At 36.0% G+C, this 15,964-nt stretch overlaps 1 protein-coding gene across 5 annotated transcripts in view; it reads left to right on the top strand.

The window, feature by feature from the left end:
* ZBTB20 (zinc finger and BTB domain containing 20) overlaps positions 1 to 15,964 on the top strand; it is a 770,381-nt gene that overhangs the window by 405,535 nt on the left and 348,882 nt on the right. For all 5 annotated transcript variants that reach the window (XM_058661912.1, XM_058661911.1, XM_058661910.1 and 2 more), the window contains exon 4: positions 9,828 to 9,875. The gene's annotated coding sequence lies outside the window, so the exon portion shown is untranslated. The remainder of the gene's footprint in view (positions 1 to 9,827; positions 9,876 to 15,964) is intronic.

The following is a 15,964-nucleotide window of genomic DNA, read 5'->3' as shown; positions in this document are numbered from 1 at the left end:
ATTGTTTGTTTGTTTGTTTTTGGAAGTGTTGCCCTAAGAAGAGAAGGAGAAATGGGTTAAGATCTTTCTTTGATAGTCTCTGTGCTTTCCTGTGTCATACCTGATTCAGTGTTATTTGTTTGCTACCACTCGATGATGAGAAAAGTATAATTGAAAGTTATTAGGACAAATCACATAAGCCCACCTTGGGGTGACTTTCTTATTTGAAATTTTCATGTTTCAATTTACTAGAAGAGGGCATGATAGTTTGTTCTTCTTCTATAATTTTGTTTTTCTGTCTGAAACAGTCTGTTTTAGGCTAGTTATAGAACCTAAAATAGACCCAGCATAGTAGTAGTGGAATTCAATGTTGCACTCAGGTGTATACCTAGAAAGGCATCATAGTCTAGTTGGAAACCATAGGCCTTAAACTTCACAAGAGCACAACCTTTCTGCCTACCATGGCTGTTATTCACTGTGCTCGAGGATTTGTAATCTATAAAATAGAGTTGAACAGTGACACCTATTTTATAGTGTGACATTACCCAAATTAAACACAATTGCCTATACAACTTAAATCCGCGATCGAGCCTCAGTGAATATTGGCTGCTTACATTTCATGCAGCTTGGAAACAGACAAATAGTGTAGAATAATACATGAGAAATAATGATACTGAGCTTTAAAGAAATGTTTAATTATTTCAGATCAGCATAACAGGAAGAACGTTTGTCTAGAAAGCAGACATTTGGGTTCTCCTCCTGAACCTGTCTCTAGAATGCTATAAACTCTTTGCTTTCTACCTTTTTTAATCTCAGTTTCCTCCTCTGCACAATGACTGAGTTTGGATGAATGCTATCTGTTTATTTATATAACTTTTCCTTCAGAAGATTTTTGTCTTTTTCAGAGTAGTCTATGACATGTCACGAAACAGTGTCTAAGTCTCAAATGTCAACAGCCAAGTATGGCAGACAGGACTGCTAATATATGCTTTTCCCTGTGCAGCTTTGCTAACATGTATATTTTTGTCTTTGTATATTTGCCATGTATCTTAGAATTTATGCACCTATGTGGTTGTTGAAGTAAGCACACTAGCATACATTCATATATTTTTGTGGGTATTGTGTTTATATATAACCTATACATAGAGACAGATATATATACACACACATATCTATACAGTATGTGTATATATATAAATATATGTCTGTGTGTATAAGAAACAGATGCACTGTGGGCAGATAAAGCAGATAAATTTAGATCCAAATAGAAGCAAAGCATATAAATATAGACATTATATAGAATGAAAGCAAGCATATCAGCACCATTTCATTATTCCTTGAAGTCTTTGTATTAAAGAGTTTAAAATGAGTAACTAACATTGAAATTATTTACTGAATGACACTGTCAGATCAGAAGGCACATGGTAAAGTAAGAAAATAACCTTTCTTTTAATTTTTGAAATGAAATTAAATTCATTACTAAAAACTTTTTAGATGCTTCGTGTGGAGTGTTTCAAGAATATAAAATATGTCACCTTTCCTACAAATACTATCAGACAACAAAATATAAATCAGAAAAGAAAATATATTCCAGTCTTGAGAAACCTTTTAGCAAAGGTAACATTTGGATCGCCCCCCCTTTTTTTTGCAGGTTGTGACTTGAAACTCTGGCCTGTGTCTAGGGTTGGATAGATGAGTTGGTTTCAGTTTACATAATTTGGCAGACAGCACCTCTGAAGACTTGAAGGAAACCCACCTAAAGAAGATATTTTGAAGCACAGGGCCAAAGTCATCATTGTTATCACTGTGAGCTTGCTTGTGATTGTGTTTAGTGAGTGTGTTGTGTGAGTAAAACTGGCTTCCATCTGTTACTTTCATAGCACTGTCTGTTTTCACCAGTCAAAATAATTTGCTATGAATTCTTGCTTTATTTTGTTTTGTTTTGTTTTAGTGAGGAGGATATTCTGTGTTGTTTTTAGCTGATTCGAATTAACCGGGTAGTTTCTGATGTTAGAAGTTATGTATCTTGGTCATGTTGTGACAGGAGTCCTCCTCTTTCCTCCTGAACTAACTCCCTAACATGCTTCATCTCTTCTTCAGTTTTGTTACAAGAACATCTCAAAAAGCTGAGACTTGCAGAAATTCCCTAGACTACAGATACAAAGCCAGTTTTTGCTGATTTTTGTAAAGCTGTCAAAGTTATTCTTGTTGTGGCTTTTTAGGATGTTTGACTTCCTTTTGCTTTTCCTTATGAGACTGGAGGATCAGGAGCATGTTCTAGTGCTCTCTGTTCTGCTTCTCCTAAATCAGACATTAGTGATCCATACGTGTATGATATGACCTTGAAACGTGTGCTGCATGACTAGGCCACCTCCACTGGTGACTCTTGTGCAAAAATTAGTAATGTACCCAAGTGCTCATGCAATGTCTGCTCCTCTGAACAACCAAAGACCTCGAGTACCTCTTCAAAGGGTAGAAAGAAGCCAACAACTTGCCAGAGTATTGATAATGTGGGGGATGCAGCCATTCGCACTGATTGGTAATTCTTCAGTTTGTGAGAGTAATCCATTAGATCAGACAAAGATTTCCAAACCCAGGATAGGCAAGCCCTACCCACCTAATCATCAGGAAGTAACTGCGGATATTGTGCTAAATCTGTACCCTCCGGATAAGGGTCAGAAATCTCACTGGGGGATGAAATTGGAGAGTTACATATGAAATCTGACACTATAAAGGGACACTCTCTTCCTGTGGACGCAAGATGGAAGGCAGAGGAAACATTTCTTTCTCTCCCATCTTTCCCCTTCTAGCCCATTCCTTCTGTGAACATGGTCCATGTGTCTGTGATCTCCTCGTTTTTTAAGTAATATTTTTAATTAATTAAAAATCTGACCTGGAGATAAAGATCCTTTTTTTCTCTCTGATGAACTATTTTGAAACATGAGGTCCTGGTTTCCTTATTGATAATAGCAGAGATCTGAACAATTCTTACATTCTAGTCGAAAGCCAACAAGGGATAATAGTTCACTCTCAGGTGACCAATTCCTGCTGCAGATGTTTTATTTGTCTGTTTTGTGGTTCAAGTACATACCAAAAGCCTGTTTGTTCTATAAATTCATATTTTTCTTCTTTTAATATTTCCAATATCAAAATACATTAACAATAACAACCAAAAAATGAGAAATTATTTCTGTAAGAAAAATGAACAAATAAAAATTGGGCCAATAGATGAAAAGTGAGAGTAAAGGAAAAATTGGAATTATCAGAAGAGTGTGTGTGAGCTAGACCAAAACAGAGGGTAAAAAATGAACAGGAAAACATGGTGAGAAGAAGAAGAAATGATTTAAACAGTAGACTCATGCTTAAGATAAAAAATTAAGTAGAAGATAGCTTTGAGGTGGATGTTTTACGTAAGTTAAGGAATCTTTATCTTACAAAAGAATCTTTTGAAACTTTTCCCTGAGACATTTATACACTTTGATTTTGTCTATGCTATGGGAAAATGAACTGTGAGCTTTGGACACTAGGACTAGCTCTATCTTAGAAAATACTCTCAAAAAAATTAATTCTGAGCCTCAGAATCTTCATGCAAAAAATTGAGGAGGTGAAGCAGATTCTCATAGGATCTTAATCTATGAAAGGGGATGATCTTGTTGACATATTTAAAAGGTTATGTTTGAAGAAAGTTGCTGGGCTTCAGTACATAAAATGGGCCAAAATTTAATTTTAAAAATCATTTTGAAGATTTTGATTGCGAAGTGCAGATTTACTACTAGAGAGTTAAGAAGATGGTGGCCCCACTTTTGGAAAATCATTGCTGAACATGATTTTAGTTCAGTCTTTAGTTAGAATACTTGAGAAATTATATTTGTAATTCCTTCTTTAAAGTTCTTACTCTTCAGTCAGCTGAAAAGGTGGGATTTCTGACTTTCTAATCTAGAGTTTATTTTTCTCGTAAATTCCTGTTTAACCAAGAAAATGAAAATCAGTACCTTCTTGGTTGCTCTTCTATTAATTTGAATTTGCATAACATAATCAAAACTCTACCTCCTTTTCCCCTTCAACAAAAAGCCATAATCTCTCCCATTGAAATGACTATATTCTTCTCAGTATTTTTTTTTAAAATGCTGATATCCCATGACTTTTTCTAGACTGTGTCCATAGAAATTAAAATGGACTTTTCTGCATCCAGTACTGAAATGAATAAATTGTGTAAATCAGCTGATGGGAATCAACATGGCACTGCTGACGTTATCAGTATTATAATTTTTGTTATGTTTTATTCTAATAAAGTAGAGCTGAAGTCAGCTGACATCCAAATAACTGCCTGATATTTCCTTTACATAATTATTTTGTCTGGAAATGAATGATGGAGGAAATGCAGCCTAATATTTCCTGGAAAACATTGGCAGTTGTCCTTCTAGGCTTTTCTAGTGGATTTTCCCATCAGAAATATATCCCTCATAGTCATCATTTTATAGTTTCAAGTAGTATTTTCTATGCATAGAAACGACAAGAAGCACCATGTTATGAGCTTGGTGAAGACCTGTGTATATGCCATCACTCGTCACTAAAAAATCTGAGGGGACAGCATTGTTGCATAAAGGGTGAAGCCTCCATCTGCAATTGCGGCATCCTACGTGGGGCACGCTTAGAGTCCTGTTTACTCCATTTCCAGTCCAGCTCCTTGTTAATGCACCTGGGCAGGCAGGGGAAGATGTGTCAAGTCCTTGGGTCCCTGTACCTACATGGGAGACCTGGATGAGTCTTCTGGTTCCTAGCTTCAACCTGGCCGAACCACAGCCATTGCTGCAATTTGAAGAGTGAATCAACAGATGGAAGATTTCACTCTACATCTCCCTCTCCCTCTCTGTATCTCTGCCTTTCCGAATAAAATGAAATAATTCTGTTTTTATTTTTAAGAAACCTTTGACAAGTAGATGGGATAACGCGTATACTTAACATTTCCAGCCCAAGATGATTGAAATTTTTTGGATTATTAGAGGCGAAACCTATACACTTTGGATAGTCTTGTGACCTGTCACAGTCATCATCACAAGTGTTCATGAAGGTCACATTCTCTGGCTGTCTAGCCATTAGAGAGAACTCCTGTTTTTCTTTCTCACCTTGTGATCATTAGCTATAGGAAGGCATTCAGGTACAGGAAGATATAGCACTTAGAGACAGAATTAACTGCATCATTATTTGTTAGCGCAATCCGTTGGAATTTATTATGCATCAGTGGAAACCCTGAGTAGTCTTAAAGCTCTAGGAATACTTAAGTCATTCTGATTAAAAGTTAAGTATTCTTCATAGACATCACTCAAGTCATTTCTTCTCCAAATATTGTTTATTATTTTAGGATCTTTAGTCTTGTTGCCCATTTCTCTTTAATTATCGTATATTCAGCAGCTCTGTTCCACCAAATAATTTGTAGCATTATCTTCTTCCAAAGTAAAATCATGAGCTATTCAAAGATTTCTGAATATGTTCTTTATATATATTTTCAAGAAGATGGGTAAAATAGAATATATTTCTTTTTCCTCTGATGATATCCCTGTATATATTTCAAATAGGATTTATGTCTAGGCTAAACTAATTGGACCATACTACAAATAGAAACTCACAAATGTATAGGAAGAATGATAAATAGCTGTGTTTGGAGAAGTCTGACAGTTTAGTGGAATTACTTTCAAGTAATTTGACATATTAGTAATTTCAGACATTCACCTGCCAGTAATTTTCAGACATTCACCTGCCAGAACCAGGCTAGCAGAACTTCTAACTTAAGTATATTTTTCTGAAATGTAAGCAGTAACCAATCAGAGCTAAAAGAAATAAATATGAACTTATTTCTGATACTGTTTCTCTACATTAACGCTTCCTCCTTTCATTCCTCTGTTGCTTTTTCCCCTTCTCCCTGTTCTACTGTTTCTCTCTTTACTCCTGCCCCATCCTGCTCCTTTCTTTTTAGTGTTCTGAATTCCTTAGATGGCATAGTGTAAATCAATAGTAAACGCTAACCGCCTACTCTATACTCAGTTACGCAACATCACAGAACCGGTACACAGAGACAAAAAGGGAAAAAGCACACACAGCCTTTACATTCAAAAGCTCTTGCATAATTTTACTTTTCCTCAGCCAAAAAGGAAATAACAGATGGGGAAACTTACAGCTTTTTTCCCTTTTCTCAGATTGTTTGGAAAAGAGTTAGTTAACATCTATGGCCATTTCTACTTGCCCAGGGCTGCAGCAGAATATAACATAATTGCTAGTGTCCTAACTAGCTTTAAAATAGAGCTTTGTGACCCTCCATGAAGTGATGAATTTTCCAGGTAATATAAGACTAAAATTATTCTGAGATATTTTTACTTACTTGTTTCTCATTTTATGCAAAATCGACATCATTTGAAAAATGAATTTTAAAATAGAGGAAAATAGGGGTGTGTGTGTGTGTGTGTGTGTGTGTGTATGTGTGTGTGTGTGTTTTCAACTGATATGTATCCTAATTTTTTTAAAAAGTTACATAAACATGTGTTTCTCTTGCTTTTTACTTTGGGGGCTGTATAAAGCTGTCTTTTTTTTTTTCTTGTGACAAAGCACATGCAAACCATCCCCCCAAAAAAGAAAAAGAAAAAGAAAACGTTTAGATGTTACAATAGAGGCAGTTAATGTAGACTTCCTATAGAACTCATCCCCCTAAGTGGACAGTTTCATTTAAGAACCTATAGTTTCTGGAATTCTCAGAACTTTTCATAACACTGTTCTCTGGAACACCTTCCTATGCATTGTACCGTCTACATCCCAGATATAAGGAAAATTTCTCTCTCTCACTTGCTCTCTGTAACTCTTCACTCCCTTCCCATCCCCACTTTTTCACTGGAGTGTCTGACTCCCTTCCCAGCTTAAATGGGAACACAGTGAGACTTGCATGAGATTTATCAGGCTTTCCTCCTAGTACCAGTATTTTGTTTCACTAAACTGACTGATGTCCTGGGCAGCCAGACATTTGTCTGATAAGGGAGGTTGGAGAGACTTCTGGTTTTGTTCTCTTCTTATTTTTTAGTGTGTGCCTCTCAAAGGGTCATAAAGTGGACAGAAAGTGAAAGGGAGCACCTCACTAGGCACTGCTGGGTGTCAGGGGCAGGTCCAACTGTTTGTCTTTTTAATGCAATTGGATGAAGTGAAAGGAGAGTGGAGGAGGTGTGTGGCATCATTAATGCATGATCAGTAACTACTGAGGCCCTGCAGCTCCTCAGGATCAGCCCTGTTCCATCAGGTCATCCTTTATTGCTGGATGTTAAAACTATAAGAAATCAATTCATTTGATTTTCCTAAAAGCAGGCGGTGAGTTTCCTTAAATTTTTTTTAAGGATTCAGGCTATTTCAAAATTTGTTTAATTTTGATTTATGTGTTAGCTATTGCAATTTAGAATTCCTTTGTATGGAAAAATCTGGTGTGCAAAGATAAAAATCAAAGCCAGAAGAGTTTAGTCTGGTTTTTCAAGTTTCATTGCCTGAATGTGTGCCTCTCTGTTGTTAGAACTGATCAGGATCCTTGGGCTTAGCATGTCCCTGGATTTATGATGATATGGTAACATGTTTGGATGTCTTAATGGGAGTAATGATAAACCAGAGTATATATTTCTAAATATTTTATAAAAATATCTCTTTTCCATTTTTTTTTGAATTTATTTGTGAATAGATAATGAAAATTGGTCATGTTGTTCTAGTCTTTAACCAAGAAATCATACTCAGGTATCTCTCTATGTGATTTGTACCTGAGTTCCAATACAAGTTGGTTTGTAGGTCCCTGATAATATATGCACAGGTATGCACACACGCACGCACACACACACACACATACACATACACATCTCTGTGCCATAGAAAGAACTTTTTAAAAATAATATAATTTGTGACCATAGAAGAAGTTGTTTTGAATATCCTGATTTTCAAATAGGTTATCTGAATTTAAACAAACAAAACTTTAGAATTCTGAAACAGAAAGGGATTTGCATTTTCTCATTCTCAAAAAAAAAATAATAGTAAGTAGTAGTAGTTGGAGACATCTTATAAAAGCCAAATGGTCTGAACTTTTTTCTAGCTTCTTTGTCAGAATAGCTTCCATTTTCATCTAGGTGGGCTTTCATGCTCTCTCAACCACTGTAGGGCAGGACTGACCTTTCAAACCCAGTGTGGGTTATCCCAGCCTGCTCAGCTCTTGTTTTCTGTTGTATCCATGCCCCCAGAAACATATAGTACACTTTGAGTTTCTATTTTGCAATATGAGATCACTGTTGAGCCTAAACTTTTGTTCCAGGGCTTTCAGGCAGTGGTGAGTTTTAAGCATTTTCTATTTTTGCATAAGTCCGCCACAAGTTTTTCAAGATAGTTGTCTTCTCCTTACAACTGGCAATGGTGATAAACATTTTTGTAAATTTTGTGACAAGAACTTCAATAACTGACTTGAAATCAGACACAGTGATTTCTTAGCTGTAACATTAGATGATGCACCCCATTTGATAAGAAAGCCTTTGTTATCTATATGTCTGTCTATAAAAGCAGCTAATTTCAGATGACAATTTTTTGTCTCTCCCCGAATGTTGTTTATAATGGTCAGTGCTGCATAGACTATTGGTTGATTTAAAGAGACACAAACTTTGGCAAGTGACATTGGTGAACTTCATTAAACTTCATATGCAAATGTGTTAGGTGTTATGATTCTGCCTCCCAAATATTCACATCTTGCACTCTGCACATTGTCCTTTGAATCTTGACTTTTCTCTGATTATGTTGGGATTCTTTTATTTGTATGAGTCCTAGAAATTGTAGAAAACGCTTATTCAGAGTGATCTTTTATATGTTTCATTATTTTTAGCTACATAGCTGATCATTGTAAATTGGTGTTGGTTTCAGTTAATCATGCTAGTCATTTTCCAGGCTTTCATTGTGTGGTTCTGTTGGGGTTGCAGGAACAATGAGGGCAATGTGTGGGGTGATCTCTGGGAAAATCACCAATGGCTTCAAAAGTTTAAGGCATGGAAAAGCAAAGTTTGAAGAACTATTGATAGACTGCTGTTTGTGAGGAAAATGTTTTTTAAAATGCAGATTATATGATATTGGAGGCATTTTTCCTCCACAGAAGAAGCTTTTTAAATGTTAATTCTGAGTTTGTTTTTGTTGCTCTGTGACTTAGCATAAAAGGTTTTGGTTTTAAAAGGCTTCAGTTCACTCATTCCATTTGTCTTACTGGACTTGGAACATAACACTATACATTTATTTATACACCGAAAGGAGGATAAGGCCAGTAACTCACAACTCATGAAACCGTGGGTAAATAATCCATAGTTTGTTCTTCCACCACTGCCACAATATTTATATCTAGAACACAGCAACAAACATCCAAAACAAGGAGAAGCCAGTTTGTTTTTATTTACCAGATGTTTAATCAAAAGTACAGTAAAGTTCAAATGGAGCTGCAAATCCTGGTGGTTCACAATGGTTTGATTTATTTTTTTAAACAGACCATGGATAATTAGCCATAAAACATAACTTTCCCAACACAAGTTACAGTGAATTGTAGAAATGGGCAGCAAGTCATTCATAACTGGTTGCAACTGGTTACAGCCCTTCAAGTTAAACATGCAGGCAGTTACAAAAGCTACTTTCTCAGTACACAATTGTATATTCATTTCCAAAAGGAAACATCTTTTACTTTTTTAATGCAGTATCACTAAATTAGTGTCTCAATGTCATGAACAAATGGATTATTTCCTATGATTGCCATGTTGTCCTACATTTATTAAAGTAAGTACCCAGCATTTACAGTACTCCTTTCATTTCAGAATATTTCACCATCAGTAACTGGATATTCTTCATAACACTGCTGTCTGGTGAGTAACTTTCATTATTTCCAAATGGTAATCTAAAATACTAACGTTTTAAGAAGTCAAATATTGTAGATTCACGAAAGGCTATAGTGAGTCTACTAATTCAAGTTCTGATTTGATCAATACTTATTGTGTGCATCTGCAAAGGATAGATCTTTTGTATTCTATTTGCTTATTTGAAATACTATCATCGTGAAGAATAAGAAATATGACGCAAATTTTAGTATATTTTTTTGAATTGGGTAGAAGTTTTCAAGAGAACCCATTGGGAAATTTCCGTAGAGATATTTGTGTTTCCAAAGCAGGTTCCTGAATGGGCAAAAAAAAAAGGTTATATGGTGAAGTGTGGTCCTGATGTTTCCTGTGTGGAACTTAGATGTTTTGATATTGAGCAAAAAAACCGCGAAGTCCTTCAAATATGTTTTATGGTACTTTGAGCTACATTTTGGTGTGTTCAATGATGTTCTGGGAAGTTGGAATACATGTGCTTCATTTGGATCTGTCTTAGTATCAGACATGATTGCTTCTGCATGAACCCACACTCGTCTATGTAAGAAGATCAAGACGAGGGCTGCAAGTGAGCTTAGGGCAGAAGTTTTCTCTGTTTGTCTTTTCATGAGAATTTGGAAGTTTTCAAGGAATTTCTTATTGTAACTTTCTAGCATTCTTGATATTTCAGTACCTAGGAGGAAAGTGTAAAGCATTGACAGAGAGTCATCAAATCACACAATGCGGTAAAAAGCTGAGTTTGGTAAAACTTCGTGTGCATTGAGATGCACTGATAAATACAAGAGAGAGGAAGGAGGAGGGAATGATTAACCTGCCTAATATATGACCATGTTCTGTTTGGACACGCTAGTCATGAACATTGTATTCATCCAAGCCTTTTGGAGTTCTGCTCTTGTTTTCTCTTAATATAAAAATGTGTAAAATGAGAAAAAAATAATCTCTTGGAGCAATAAAGGCAGCTTTGTAGCTGGGATTTCGATGATCATTGCACGGAATCCATAGTTATTACCATGTTGTTGTTTCTAATTCTGTGGCCTGTCTCTCAGCATTTTGTTCTCACCAGTGAATGCAAAATCTCTCAGGATTGTAACTCCCTCTCCCTCCCCACTTCTGCTTCCCCTTCCATGTTTTGTGTGTTACCCAACGTGATACTCCTGTCAGGGTGAGTGGGCCTCAGAAACTCCAGGAACAGGTTTACGTGGTGATTTTAATTGGTCACTGTGTTTGCATTCATCACAAAATGTTCTCCTTACAAAAGGGTCTGAATTTCACACTCTTGTTGACTTACCAAGAAGCTGGTTTCTGCCCATTTCTATTCAACACACAGAAGGCTCTTTATGTTTTGATGATCAGATAAAATCTGCGTTGATGTTTCTTTTCCTGTGGGTGTGTTTCCCTTCTTGGTATGAAGATTTAAACTATCAAGGGTGATGCTGTGTGGTTGCAGTTTCTCTGTTTTAGTAAATGAAAAGCTCCTTGCAAAAGGAATCTTCCCCATTAATGAATAAATATTTATTTTCATTTTGAAATGATACATACTTATTAAAAATAATTTGGAAATCTACATAGGAGTAAAATGAAGAAAAATTAAAGCAATTATTTCTATAATTTAAACCCAATCATTAATAACCATTTGATATATTTTCTTATTTTCATTTTTCCCTGAGGATATATTTTTGAGTATACTGTAATCATACTTTATATAATATTTTTGTCCTGCTTTCAAAATTTAACCTAAGAATTTTATATGTCATTACCTAGTCCTTATGAACAATTTCAATAAATACATACAGTTCGTATTTAGGAATAGCTCTTGTAACTTAAATGTCCAAAAGGAACACTGTTATGACTCTCTGTCTCCACAACACCTTACATATAAGCACCAAATTAACTGTAAATATATGGTAAATAAATGAATGGAAGTTCAAATACACATACATTTTGAAAAGCTTTATGAGAAGCAGGTATTGTGGTGTAGTGGTCTGAAGCACTTCTTGGTACCCCCATATTCCATATCTGGTTGCTGGTTTGAGTCTCAATTACTGTTTCCAATCTAGCTTCCTGTTAATGGATATGGTAAGGTAAAGGATGATGATCCAAGTTCTTGGATCCCTGCCATTCACATGAAAGATGCAGATCAAGTTAAGTTTACTCCTCATTTCAACCTGACCCACCCCTAGCTATTAGAAATATTTCGGGAATGACTCCACAAAGGAAGATCTGTATCTCTCTCTATCTCTCCTTCTATTTCTGTCAATCTACCTTTCAAAAAAATAAATCAACCTTTTTAAAAAAATTCTGGAAAAGTTCAGATGTATAGATGGATTACTGTATAATGTCCTCATTTTCCAGCCAACACAATGGTTAACTCATGATGTATCACTTTGGTGTTAAACATTGTAGTATGTAGTTATCAATATTTCAGGCCTTTTTACACATTACCTTTAGAGCAATGATGCTAATCATTGTATATAATATTATCTTCTTAGTATCCGGATATCATATTTTCTAATATACAGCTATTGATTATAAAGATCTCATCACTAAGTTTCCTGAGTCTTAGGTGCATCTGTAAGCCAGACGAGAATTGATGGACTAGAGAGACACTGCAGAAATTGAGCCAGGTTTCTTAGGGAAACTGCTTTTCTTCAGGCATTTTTTTTTAATTGATTGAAATTTATGGTGAAAATTTGCATGCCATGCTTTATGCAGAATTAATTATGCTCATTACTGGACATGTAGAGTGTAATTCTTCATCTGAGTGAAGAGAAAATGTAGTCGTCTGACTACTCAAAACTTCAGAGTTACAGCAGCCACCCACACTACATAAATGTGGAAAAGCTACTGCAACCAAAGGTAAGGCTAGATTAGAGTATACTCATACAGAGTGGTTGTCTTTCTACTTTCTACTTGCTGAGTTATTTACTGGAAGATTAATTATGTGATCATATTGTAAATTCAAAGTACATTATTGCAAATATTAGAAGACAAAAGGATGAGGATGGAAGGTGGGAAATATGTGCTTAATATTGTATATTGTATATATGAAATCTATTTTCTGTGCATAATTTTTAAAGAAAGTGTATAGATTTAATGTTTATCAAGAATGGAAAGCATGTGATGAATACTTGAAGTACTTAAAAGTAAAAAATGGGGAAGATTATATATAACAGGGGCTGAGTCATATTGAAGAAACACACCAGACTTGGGAGGAGGAGGGAGAGAAGAAATGGTACATTGTAGAACAAAGGGTGCTCCTTATGTGTTTGTATGTTTAACTCTGGTTTATTCTAAGATCATTTTAGTGAATATTCTATGAACCAGCTTTCCAAGGCCAGACCAGATTCTTCACACAAAGAGGTCCGAGAAGTAATGCCTTGCAAAAATTAGAATCTCCATAGAGAAGAAATATTCAAGGGTTTCTTCTGTTTCTCTGTCTCCAGATTAGTAGGTCAGTGACCACTCCATAGTCATGTGTTGCCAACAGGTGTAGTACACTTATCAGAAATTCACGATGTTAGTAACTAAGTAACATACCGCATCAGTGTAACCTGAATTTATGTGTTACTCAAGTCTATTTAATCTTAGAAGAACATTTTCCATTGGCCTCAACAGTGAGTAGCTGGAATATTGATGTGTCTAACCCTTGGGGAAGGAAAAAAGAGCTTCTGCACCACACTAAATCTCTAAAAAAATACGATGGTTTACAGTATGGACACATACAAAATATTTCCAGCCAAAGCTGGTACAGAAAAGCACATGGGAAAAAAGGGAAAGAAAGAACATAAGCAATAAACTATTCCAAGCAAATAGAGAGCATCTGTAAAATTTGCTAGGCTGGATGATATTAACTATACAGGTTTTTTTATTTCTTTCCATTTCTATTTTTCCCCTCAATCTTCAGATAGTTTTTGTTTCTTCTTTACACTGCCCTGGCATCATCGTCATTAAAATGTCAGCAAAAGGTCAGAATGTGTCTGATGGCGTGACATTCAGACAGATAGCACTAGGAAAGATAGATGGAAACTAGCCACTTTGCTATGTTAAAGCTGCAAGGATGATTTACCAAAACCCATAATGCTCATATTTAAAAACAACTAATCTTTTCCTCATTATTTGAAGATCAATAATAATAATATAACATCTAAAATAAAAGTCCAAGTCTCTTTTCATGTCTTTTCTCACATGTGATGTTAGATTATGTGTCTTGGGTCATGTAAATCTAGAATACAAACTGCCTTTTAAAGAGACTACGTTTACCAATGGTTCTTTCTACTTTAAGAATTATATACTACACCCAAATGAGCCATTGGTGCCTCATCATGATAATAGCTGTAGTAATTAGTATTATTATTAATGGCAGTGTTTGCTTTGGAGTGTGTGCCTTTACACTGATTTCCTTACGCTTGGCATTTCTTTATGCTTAGCTTCTTTGGAGCCCAATGCATTTTCATTGTATTACATTTGTGACCTTGTGTAATCTTCAAACTAGCAAGTGTTTCTTAGACTGAAGTAGTAGTATTCCACTCCCACCATCTCCTTCAAACCTTCATTACGTTCAAATTCACAATTTGATAAATCTGCTTAGATAGAGCAGGAAATTCCTAGCAAATATTCTGCCAAACCAGAATCTCCATTTTAGATATGGTGATGCTCGTGGGATGTCACAAAAGAGAAACTGTTGGCCTCATGATGCTGGCATATTTGCTGGCCACACCATATTGGGTAGGTATTACCACTTCATGTAAAACTGCCCAAAGATAGGAATGGTAGCATCTCCTTAGTGAGATAGCATGACTGGTTCTGCTTCACATGGAGGAGCAAGGGACAGATATAATCCCATTCAAGGCAAAGATTCTGCAGGCAGTCTGCTTTTTTCAGGTTGGAAACACTAAGGTTTTCCTCCTTACCTAACAGTTACTTCAGCTTAACTGGAATTAGTGATAAGATCATGCTCTGGAGACGCTCTTCTGTTTGGGGGATTGCCCCATCAGAAAACCAGGCAGGGTCCAGAGAAAGCTAGTCCTATAGGTGCTGCCCTCCTCCATGAAATGGTACTCACGCACTGTTGCTGTATAAATTTTGACTAAAAGCAATATGCTTCGCAGGATTTGGTGGTTGGTCCGAATCAGCACAATGTAATTTGTGGTGTAGAGGTCAGTAAACTCTGAATACTAAGTTTTAAGACTTTTATAATTAATTATTTAAAGACATTTTACTCTTACCTATTTTTCTTTGTCCACAAACAGCTTGATTGGCTAATCAAGCCTTTGTTTATTTTTATTGTCATTGTTGTACACAGCACATATAAGCGAGGAAAGAGTAAAGACTGTTTGTAAAAGATAATTACAATGGCAAAATTGCACTTTGTCTGACTGTTCTAATTTTCTCTTGGATGATTACACCAAGACTTGTGCTCTAGGAGGTACATTTCCGTTTTACCAGGAAAATGATGGAGGGGAAGAATAAAGTTCTGTAAAGTGATGTCAAATACATCTTGGCACAATTGTAAATTTCAGTCACCAATTAAACCATGTTCTTCCACTCTAGAAAGACTTTGATCTTTTTAACACATTCCTTAGTAATAATGATTCAGAGCAAGGATAGGATGGGAACTACTTTTGAGATCCAGAGTGGCCTAAGCTTTTACAAGAATTTAACGGGGCCCAGCATGATCACCTGGTGACTAAATCCTTGCTTGCATCCAGCCAGATCTTATAAAGGCATGGGTTTGTATCCCAGCTACTCCACTTCCTGTGCAGTTCCCACATGAGAGACCTGGAAGACGCTCTTGGTTCCTGGTTTTGGATTGGCTCAGCTCTGGCTGTTGTGGCCACTTGGGGAATGAACCAGCAAGTGAAAGATCTGTCCCTCTGTATCACCTTCTCTCTGTATATCTGCCTTTCCAAATAAAACTAAACAAATAGACCTTCTATTTTAAAAAGAAATTTAATGGGTCTTATGGAAATTCAGAAGCATAAGTTACTTTAGGGATGGCTCAACCACACCTTGATGGAACCAGAATAGACAGTTTTCTCCAGATCAAATACAAGCCTTTGCGCAAAGCAGCGCTTTAAAATTGA

The sequence above is a fragment of the Ochotona princeps genome, chromosome 3 (genome assembly GCF_030435755.1).
Source record: "Ochotona princeps isolate mOchPri1 chromosome 3, mOchPri1.hap1, whole genome shotgun sequence".
Lineage (NCBI taxonomy): Eukaryota > Metazoa > Chordata > Mammalia > Lagomorpha > Ochotonidae > Ochotona > Ochotona princeps.
This window is presented reverse-complemented; position numbering and strand designations above follow the sequence as displayed.